Below are 11,677 nucleotides of genomic sequence, written 5' to 3'. Positions count from 1 at the left end.
GTGCGGGCACACCGGGACCGCGATCCGGAGCTGGGTGCACATGCTGCCGAGCGCCGGAGCTCGGGATGGGCTGCTGGCATTTCATCGGGGAGCACGGAGGGCAGTGTCACGGCATCCCTCCAGCCATCCCTCCAGCCATCCCATCTGCCTAATCCTGCTCCTGCGAGGTGCTGCATCCACCTTCGGAGCTGTGCCGACCCTCTCGTTCGTGTTTGTTGCCCCTCGGGGTTAAGGACGCCAAAAAGATGAGTACGGATGCCCCAAGGTGTGTAGCTGCGTTTCATGCTGTAAAAATGTTTAGTTTAAAGCGAAAGTTTATTTATCTTTTAAATTTTGAGCTCTGTTTCATGTATTTAAACATAGATAAAAGTAGCATCACATCCTAACTGAAGTGCAGCTCGCTGAGAGATTTTAAAAAGAATGTGTTTTGTTGTAGAATTCGTGTGTTATGTTGATGGAAAGGTTGGTCAGGATCTGATCTTTGTTTCTGTCGGATTGGTCCCATAAAGCTGCTTGTGTTCAGGTCAGCAGGGAAGTCGTGGAATTGCACCAAAGGAACTAGAGACAGCGAGAGTTGAATCCGTAATTGTGGTCTGCATCACAAGCAACACTTTCATTCTGGTTAACAGCTTAGTTTAATTTCTAAAGGTATGAGTGCAGGAGCCTGTTTCTGACGAACAACGTACTTTGAATTCCTCATGATAATTTCAGTAAGTGACATTTCACAAAACTAGCCAAGTTTAGTCAGACAGATCGAAGAAAGTTGTACCTTGCCATATAAAAACTTACGGATAAAAATTACAGAGCATGCTGACTTCTGCCTTCAGAGGTATGTTTTAAATTATATTAGCAGTAAACATAGCATTTTCCTTTTAAAAATTGATTTTTAAGGAGTTCAGCTGAGTACAGGTTGTGCTGGTGCCAAATCTGGGTGCTAATTTTCCAGGATTGAGGGATGTATGTGTTTGCAGGAGAGTGACCTCTGCAAATATGACTTCTGAGAGTGGTAAAATCAATGTCAGTGTGATCTTCTGGTTGTGAAGGGCTGTAAGATCAGGCCTTTAAGGTTTTCAGTCTTCTGTAGATTGTTTAGGAATTAAATGCAATTATTTTTTAACTGCATTTTAAGTTCCTTGAAAGGGTTAAGTGTCCCAAGCAGCTTGAGTAATGTCTTGAGCAATGAGTCCTCACAGAACCTTTTGACTTTGGTGGGAATTGAGAGCACTTTTGTCTCCTGAGGGTCTGGTTCAGTCAGAATAATTAAACTTATAAATTCTGGGAGATAAAAAGGGGTCTAGAGACTTGATAGGAAAAGGGCATTTAATTTAATTCCTCTGCAGCACTGTTTCAGATTTAATGGAAGTAATAGCAAGACTGTTTTCTGTCTACTTAGTTTTCATTTAACAGAATCTCTACTGTCAGCATCTACCACGTATTTCACACTTTAGAATATTAAGGCCCTCACCTTTTAATGCAGTAATCCTCTAAGTTGCTAGAACACATTTATAAAGCTAGAATTGCACTACTAGGGTCTTGAAATGTTCACAATTAAAGCATATAAAGTGGTATATTTGATAAAGCCCAAGTGTCTTTTAGTTGACCTTACGTTTTTTGTAAGAGCCTTAATACTGGAGAGAAGGAAAAGGACTTGTCTCCATTTGAAAGCACTTTGGTAGAAATATAGCAAAACATCTTTTATTTATGTGTTGTAGCTTTCCAAAACACTTTCTGCTTGGCCTTTGTTATCCAAAGAGTGAACCAACAGCTGTTGTGTGGAGTGATGGAAATGCTTGGAGGAAAAAAAGCAGTTTCTATGCATTTTAGATCAACTGATGCTGCAACTTTGCTTATGAAGTTTTAACAAGATTCCTGTTTACTGTTTCAATGGCTTTAGAAGCACAACCAGTGCTAAAACCCTTTTCAGCAGTGAATAATTCTAGAATTCCAAAGCTATTTGCCAGTGAATGGCAGTTTTCATTGTCATGTGATTTATGCAGCATCTGTAGATCTCTTAAGAGTTTAAAAATCTCCTTTAATCACCTGTGGCTTATACTCTTTCAATTTGGAATACCTAAATGGATGTGCATATATCAAGTACACTGGGAGGTTGTTGTATTACCCCTTATTTTTTATCATGACTTAGATGAAATTACTATTGCTCTTGGCTGAAACTTGCTGGCAGAATTGGGCTTTGTAATACTGTTCAGATATTACTGCTCTTTTCTTTGTGGCTGCCTTTGCCTAACACAAATCTGAATATTAAACCTTTAGAGGTTGCAGCATACCAGAAGAATGTTTCAGTAAACAGCCTCCTGAGCTTTCAAGCAGTGAATCCTGACCTCAGCTTGGATTTTGTGAGTAACTTTAGGGGCTTGAATTTGAGCAGAGATTACTGATGCTACCTGTGCAAGTCCAGTAAAAGACATGGTCTACTAGAAGCATTTAGAAACACCTCCTCCTTTTTAAAGCTGGAAAGGTAAGGTTGTGCCCAGTCAGCCTTGACTAGGGAATGCTAAGTCTGTGGAAGAAGATTGAGGTGTTTTAGTAGAAATTATCAGTCATACATGCCAAAGCTGCACTATGTTGATTACACATTTGCACTTCTATCACATTAATTTATTTCCAAGCAAGAGCTATTCAGATTTCCCAACACGTGTTCAGCTGCAATGGCTGTGAGTATTTTTCCCACTAACAGCATTCATGTAGCTTCCAATCCATTAGATTTCAACCTGAAGCTGCCTGTATGTGGCTTGCTAGAAGCATTGTGATAAATGGAGGTGAAATAAAAATCTCAAATGATATCTATATGATACAGTGACTTTGAGGAGAAAAACTCATGTTGAAGAGGGCAGTTTCCAAGTTGGTAGGACATCAATCATTTTAATGGGAGCAGGAGCAAACCAGCTTTTTAAAATCATATTTCTAAAGAATAGAGTTCCACAAAGTGAAATTTCACAAAGGAAAATGTTTGAAAATTTTCAAGACAACCTTTTCCTGGAAACAAATGTCATCACTTTGTGTTTTTATTTGCATGAATAGAGCCCATGTCACCTCGTTTCCAAGAGATACTGGAATGGTTTAGGCAAGGCAGTGATCCTTATGTTGTGTACTTCACTTTTAAGGGAACTACTCATTGCTGATGTCTCTGCAGATGTAAAAACGTGTCTGTCATTTATGGTGCAAAGTTGTAGCTTTATGAAACGTGCCATGTTATTTTATGTGCACTGTAATGATACTTTCTACAGCAAGTCAATCTGTACTGTACTTCTGATAGACACGGATGTTTGCTGCTTCACACTTGAACTGGCAGATTATTTTGCATATGATTCTATGCCTTCCATGGCAATATTTTGGAAACTTACCCTAATTATTAGAAATCCTGAAAAGAATCAGAACCAGACTGTAAATGGAATTTCACGTATTATTTATCAGCATAAAACCAGTAGCTGAAGCTGTCCTACTCATTTTCAGTAAATGTACATAATTTCAGGTAAATCTAAATTTTTTTCACCTTTTACCATTTGCAAGTAATTTTTTGATGTGAATGTGTGTGCCTCAGCATCTCAGCAAACAACAGAATAAGTGCACACTCTGTTGTTCCAGCAGATGTGAGGGCAAAATGTACCACTTGAATGAACAAATATCTGTTCATGCATAATATATCCCTTTACATATCCATGAAATGTTTTTCCATAGCACCAACAGGCAAACAGCTGCTAATTTTAATGCAAAGTAACCCACAGAAACACACAGAATCTGATATTTAACATATTCTTAGGTATATATATTAACATTTTTATGTGCCTTTCAGCATTTCCTAGGAAGAAATCTCACATGTTCCTTAGCTCTCCCACCACAAGTCCAATAAGGACTTTGTCATTAAAATGAAATTTATACTAAGATATAGTAATCAGTTCTAATTCCTGACATGTTTTCAGCTGTGCCAGAAGTCCTGTAGCAGCCAGAAGAATTTGATAATATTTTTCCACATTACAGTGAAAGAAATGTCAGTCAGAAATGTGTCTTTCTGGTACTCCTCTGCAGTTAGGTAATTAAGTCAAAAACCCAACAACTGTGACTATAGCTAACATAACAAAATATATTTATTGTATATATTCACCTCTTGCACAAATATTCTAGCTCTATATTCTGTCTGAAACCAGAAGTTCTAGTTTTTTATGAGATCTGTTTGTGGTCTGTTCAGCTTTTACTGCTATTTATCTGATGCTGCATAATGCATATTGTTGACACTTTTGGATGGATTTAATCCATCTACAGAGTTTTATCTCGTGAAATAAAAGTGCTCACTGTAAGGAATACCTGAAGAAAATGACTTTTACCTTTCAGTCATACTGCCTGGCCTTTTGGCAAGTCCTCAGCAGTTCTGTTTCCTGTGTGCACTCCATGTTTGGAGTAGGTGAAAGGATTACTTAATTGAAATGAACATATTTCGGAGCACGGAAATTAAGGATTTTCAAGCATAATTTAAGGCAAGAAGTAAATATAGTCAATACTGCTGTAAAATAACCCCCCCAGCCTTATGTAGAGGGGATCAGTGTTTTGTTCAAAATGGAAGATAGTGGCATATTCCAAAAGGAAACATGTTCAGGGATACTCACGTGTTTCAATGAAAGGTTTTCTCAGGTTCAGCTTACATGAGAGAATTGCCCTAAGATAAATACATGGTAAGAGTGCTTCCTTCAATCAGTACAAGGACTTGAATGTAGGTCTTCCATGGTCAGAGTGGATGCTGAGTTATAGACCATTGGCTGTTGCTTGGACTCTTTCTTTATCCAACTTATAAATATGACTTTTAAATTACTTTACAGAGAGGATTTTTCACCCTGTGTTTCCCCATCTCATCTGAATATCCTCTTCATTCAGCTCTCCAGGTTGTTGTTTGAGTTCTATTGTTGAGAAAGGTCTGATTTTATTTTTATGCAACATAGGAGAATTATTTTACACTATATTTTTTTGGAGGGGAAGGCAGGAAAACTGTTTTCCTTGCAATTTTAGTCTTTTAATATTAAACTTTTAATATTAAACAATAGCATGCAGTACAAAAATGGCTTGAAATAACACATGCACTAGCGATTCCAAAGAATATAGCTAAGAAAAATGGCAAATGTGAGATGTGCTTTTTTGAAAACATATGTGCTTTGACCTAGTAAGGCAGGGAGAAAGTCCTAGTCTCCAGTGCAAGTTTATTAATGCCAGGGATTTCTTTCTATGCAATACTATGGTGCACTTGGTTTTTTAGAGATTAACTTAATTGGTGTAGTTGATGTGTTGGTGTGTTGTGTATAGAATATTCTGTTAAAATTGTCGTTAAGGAAACTGTGTCTTAAATGGTATTATTATTTTAGGCTCTTTTTTTGTCCCATCTGACTTCACTAAGTCATAATAACACTCCTCTGGGTAACAGTAACAAGACAATATTTCAAAAAAATTGCATAATCAAATCTCACACTTTACACTTTATCACCTTCTAGGGCAAAAAGTTGTGTTACTGTTGTGAGTTTTAAACTTTTTGTATATCTGCATCTTAAAAAAAAAAAGCCAAATTGTATTGTGCTTTTAAACTCAAAGAGCTAATATGTGTGTTTTGTAAGCTGATCAAAAATAGTAAATCTAAAAGTGGTTGGGATTACTCATCCATCCAGTTTCTAACCTGTGGGATAACAGATGTTTGTGTACACCCTGTACTTGGCTTCATGGTAGTGCACCCTGACATGAAGTTCAGGCATTTTAAGGCTGATACAAACTGAGCTCTACCTGGGTGCAAAACCTGCTTACACCGGGGCATGGATCCATGTTGTAATGCAGGAAAATTGACTGTGACAGAAAATTGCTGTTCTTGGAAAGGTTGAAACAAACCTAACTCCTCCCTTGTAGTGTTACATGTTATTTCCCTCTGTAATGAAGATTCTGTCTCCAGTTGAAGAGTGTTCTTCAACAGACAAGTTTTTATTGCTGTTTTTTTGATTTAACTTGACTTTGTTTTAAAAAAAAAGTGTTACTTGACTAGTAAATTACTTTTGGTTGTAGTGTTTTCTGCAATGTTTATATTTCACCAAATAATGTTGGTTTCTAATGTTTGTAAAAGTAATGTAATATCACCAAAAGTTCCATGTCAACGTTTTCTAATAATGCCTTGTGACTTACCTAGCCTTACAGCATTTCAGAAAGTTTTCCACCAAACTACATGTAACCACTGGTTGTCACAATTATGGAAAATATATATTTATAAACCTGTAGCCTGTAGCTGCCATTAAAGATTAATGAAACAAATCATGAGCATGTGGTGAGTATAAACCTCTTTTTTTAACTGACAGACCATGAGTTCTTTTGTGTTGAGGGTCTGAAACAATTATGTTCTAATTCATCCCTTGTGCATGTATGAAGACATGCTGTGATGAACCTGCACATCTGAAGACATATCTGATGTTTGGGGCAGATTTTCCAGCCAACCTTTCTTCAGGCAGTGTCCATTGAGTGTTCTCTGTGGAAGCTGCAGAATGAGTTGTGTTGGTCTGGTAGAAATGTCACCATCTTTGGAGCAGACAAGATGGGATTATCAGTAAATATATATAGCTGTTTTCATAGTCTTGTTTTGATAACACCATTTCAAACCTAGTTTAGCACTTGTAGTTGAGGAAGGGCTGTCTGTACTGCACAGCTGGGTGTGTCTTGGTGTTAACCAAAAGATCCCAAGGACTCTTCCAAATATTCTCTCAGTTAACTGGCACATTCAAAATACTTGTTTCTGGAATTGTTACAATGTGCTATAGTTTTCAGTCTTTCAGTGGCATCTTGCAATGCCAAGAGCAGTTTTCAGCTTTTCTTTAAGCAACACTTTTTAAGCCTTTTTTATAATACAGAAAAAAAGCCATATAGCCACAAGGAGAAAAAATGTTCTGTGTTTGTTCTCATGTAATTTTCTCTCCTCTTTCAGAAACATCTGCTGTGTCATTATTAATAAGACTTTATTTTTGCATGTTTCTTTGGAAGGGCAAAGTAATTAAAATTATCTCTAGATTTTACTTTTCCAGAGGGAATATTTTCTGATTTAACATCTATCTAATCTTTTTGTTCAAGTACAAATGAACTCATAGCCCATGTAATTTACAGACTTTAGAACTGTTTTCTTAAGGTGCCATTATATATATATTAGACTGTAATAGTTAAAAATCATAATTTCCCTTTTCTTTTTGGTAAGGCTTTGGATTTAAAATTGCTGTTACGCTTGAGTGATCTTGAAGTAATGAGATTACAGTTCTGAGTAAAGATTTTAATGAAGTGATAGTGCTCTAAAAAAAAAGGAAAAAAGGAATAGTTTTACATTGTTCTTTAGTCTTGGATTAATTTTTTTTTTACTCTTACATGGGACAGAATATGACTCCAGTAATTCATCTGATGATTAATCAGAGTTACATACTGTAGATAACAAGAGTCTTATTAATAACAAGTGTTAAAATGTATGAAGGATTCAGACAGTCATACTGCTACTAACAATCCCTGTTTCTTAACATCCCTCTCTGGGTGTTTCTTGGAATCTACCAACGAGTTTTGGTCCGACTGAGGAGTTGAGTTGGCTCAGGGAGTGTACAGAATGCCATGGCTGTCTCAAATGGGGGACCTGCCACCAGCAGAGGTGGCAAGAGTGAGGAGAGCCAGGTACAAAGAGAAGGCAGAGGCCAAGGAGGAGGGAGAGAGACCAGGAGCCTGGTCTTTCAGCTGCAGAGATTAGCTCAGGTTCTCCTGCAATCTCATCCCTAGAGCTCCTGCTGTTATGACCTAGAGCTGTAGTCCTGACCTTTCCTTGACCTCCACATGACTTCCTCTTCTTGCAATGCTCCATATATAGAGAGGCAGGTGGGAAGGAGAAATAGGCTTGGCTGTGCTACATCTAGACAATGGCCCTTTGCAAGACAGTTAGACACTCCCCAGTAGAAATACTACTTCAGATCACATAGAAGCAGGGGTGTGCTTAAAGACTGTGCTGTCCATCACTCTTCAAACCTATGGAAGGTGATTGGACTGTAAAAATTCCTGTCACAGCTTTGAACAGCTGAATTTTCTACTGCTTAACATATTTACCAGGTCAGTGCCCCTTAGTCTAACAGAAAGCTGACTAAATGTTTCAGTTGTAGATTAGGATGTACATTGCAGGGGAAAAAATGTGCAGTGCTGATATTACACCAGTTTTATCACTGGCTTTGTCTTACCAGTTGTGGCACAGACAGAAGTTGCCAAGAGTACTTAATTCTGTCATTTTCTCTTGATCCAGACCCATGCAGTGAAGAAGGGAGAAGGGTGATGGCTGCACAACAGAAGTACTCTTGAATCCTAAGAAGTGCAGACTCATCCTCCTGTCTCGTGGATTGACTTTCATGGTCAGAGATAGGTACAAGTGCTGCACCTCCATTAAAATGCATCTCTAAGCAAAATACATTCTACAGCATAAATAATTAAACACTATAAACAAATGACAACTATAACAGCCTAATAGCAAAAGATGTAGGATACTTGTACTGCATTAAAATAGATTAGGTCTGAAGTGACTGAATTATACTTTGTCAGGAAGAGACATCAATATTGTGAGGCAGACTAGCCAATACAGATACCACAGACTCAATTCTTCTGCCAACGACTGTTCTTAGACTGTCTGAAGTAGTGTGGGGAGTAGAGAAAATTACATTGAGGACACTCCTAAGCTGCTCTCAAAATTTGTCTGTACCTTCTGCAGCATAACTTGCTGATAATTCACACTGATGGACATTATTAGAGAGGCTTTTAGTGTTGTCTTACATCCTTGAGGTGTTATTCCTTGGAAGGAGCTTGCTAGAGGTTGTTTTCCATCACTCCAGTCACATTTCTCCACATTAAAACACTTTGGTCTGTAGAAGTGGCACTGACTTGTGCAGGCTCTGTAAGACTGAAGCAGTTTCATGAATGCAAAAGCACTTTCAGCCTGTGAGTGAGGTGGAAGAAGGTTTTTTACAGAGAGAGTAGTCAGACATAGGAATGTGCTGCCCGGGGAGATGGTGGATTCACCATCCCTGGAGGTTTTCAAGATGAGACTGGATGTGGCACTTAGTGCCATGGTCTAGTAATGACAGTAGGGTTGGACTCAATGATCCTTGAGGTCTCTTCCAACCTGGTTGATTCTATGACTCTATGATTCCCAAAGCTCCCAGTCAATCTCTGATCTGTTATTGATAAGCTCCCATTGACTTAATGCTGCACCACGTTTGGAACTTGGTAACGTCTCAGACTGGCCGTGCACACCCCTTTGTCTGGAGGCCAAATTTGAGATGTGCTGCAAGAAGAGGGGAGAAGGCACTGATGGAAAAGAAAGATGATAAGATAATGGGTACAATAAAACAAGGTTTAACTAAATTCCTTTGTGACATATAGTTCTGTGAGCAGGATTTTAAAAATATTTTCACTGAAGCAAGATGTGCGTAGTATCTTTTCTGCTTTTGCAGCTGCCTTGGGCGAGTGAGTGGCCCTGAAGCTCAGCTGTCCTGCAGCCCCTGTGAGCAGGAGAGCCAGGCTGGCCGCTCGCCTTGGCCCTCTTGGTCTCTGGAGCGTTTTGGGTGCCACCGTGTGGTGCATCTGTGCCAGAATTTCTGCTGTTCGTTGCAGTCATTTAAATCCGCACAGGTCACCGTCTGCAACCTGAAGGATTCAGCCCCCCGGTGATATCGCGTTATTAATTAATTAGGCACTAATCTTAGGTTTGCGTTCTCTTCTCCAAAATATCTAGTGCAGGTGGTGCAATTTCCTTTGCTTCTTGCTGTGTGATCTCCTCACATCGTCACAGCTGAAGAGCTGAGGATCATTCTTGGTGGATTGCTGCAGTTCAGTTCATTCACATGACTGGGCTGACGTGAAGAAGGATGTCGTGTCCTTTTTGTGTGTTTGGTTTATTAAAACTGTGATGGGAACCATCACTACAGGGATATTGTAAAGTCCCAATCTATCAGTCTGAAGAAAAAGGAAAGAGGATTCTTGCACCCAAAACATCAATTGTCTGGAGGCAACAGTTCAGAGGAGCATTAGATACCAAGATCTGCTGCACTTCTAACCTAATAATCAGAGCTGCTTAGCTAATTGTCTTACCGCTAATTTAATGACAGTGAAGTCAACATTGCCCTTATTTTATGCTCATCAAAACATCACCAAGTGTTATTATTTATGTATCTTTGTTCTTTTAGTTTTACACCATTAATTTTTTTCCCCTCTGGTGAGAAGCAACAGTTAGGGGATTTGTATTTCTATACATGACAAGCCAAGATTCACAGGGGGAGGGAGCACTCCACTGGCTGAGAAACAGACAACAGTGAAGGTATGGAATCTTTTCAGGACTGATGTTGATAAAAATCACAGGAAAATAAATAAGGATTTAAAAACTTAGTTCCAAGCTTCTATGATTCAGATAATTGGAGAGATAAAGGGGTTGGTACTTGTGGAACAGAAAGGAAGTGTTGGCAAGAAGGAAGGTGATGATATAATTAACCCCTAGGAGATACAGAGACATAATTATTGGTTGTGGAGTAAGTCCTGGAAGTCATTACTTGCCATAAACCAAATCTCTCTCCTGGTTCGATAACGTTTAGTATGCAGTAATTGTGTTATTTTCTCAAGCTCAGGATCAGGACTTAAGAGGTCACAGATAAAGTGGCTGTTTTGTAAGAAATCATCTCCTTTATTCATTTTCTGTAGGAGCACACACTGGTGAACAAGTTTGACGTTTTCCCCTATGATTTATACAAAAGCATTCAAAATTATATCATAGACCACAGCTAATACACATTACTCCATGTTTTTATTCTGATAAAGGCATTCTTCATGGGTTCATGTCAGCAAGTTCTGCATTCATGCTCTTGCTGTCTGGCTCCAGCCTGTGCTGGTGGCCTGAGGCTTCCTGCTGCTGCTGGATGTCATGAAATTATTGAGATTATCTGAAAGCTCAGAGCTCTGAATATATTTTTTCGGCAGCATAATTCAGGTAGCTGACTGGATTGTAGAAAGATACAACAATATTTGCTTTGATAGGCATCCTTTGCCCTAATTAACTGCAGAACACCACAGCTCTTGACGTCAATCCTACAAGAAAAGCACTTAAGTATTATTGTTCCCATTTTAAGAGGAACTGGGAAATTTAATAAGTAACTTCAAGGGTATATAAAGCCCTAAAAGAACTAGGGATAGAGAGGTTCTTTGTCCTTCTCTTTAAGCAAAAGAACATTCATTCTCCAACTGTATACCATGGAAAAAATTTGAATTGTTTCAGATGATTTCTCCAGAAAGTTGTCATCTATCCATACTCATGTGTAACCTTATAAAACTTGCTAATACACAGATGAAGGCAAAATTTGAGGGAGAGACAGATTTGCCAGTTTTTACTATTCCCCAGGTTCCTTAGGGGATTACAGAAATTACTAACTCATCGATCAAAAGCAAAGTATACAAACAATCTAAGGGAAAAATGGCATAGAAGTGCATGACAATGTTCTGGACTCACCTTTAGCAGGAGATCCACAAGGGTCATGTATTATATGGCAATGAATGAAGGGCCTGTTACTGTCCAGTAAAGTTGGAAAGTGAACAGTGGAAGAAACAGTAACAAATAGAAACATTTTCCTGCCTTGCTATCTCCATTTGCCTG

Source organism: Acanthisitta chloris, unplaced genomic scaffold (genome assembly GCF_000695815.1).
Source record: "Acanthisitta chloris isolate BGI_N310 unplaced genomic scaffold, ASM69581v1 scaffold5342, whole genome shotgun sequence".
Classification (NCBI taxonomy): Eukaryota; Metazoa; Chordata; class Aves; order Passeriformes; family Acanthisittidae; genus Acanthisitta; species Acanthisitta chloris.
Note: the sequence above shows the minus strand (reverse complement) of the source record.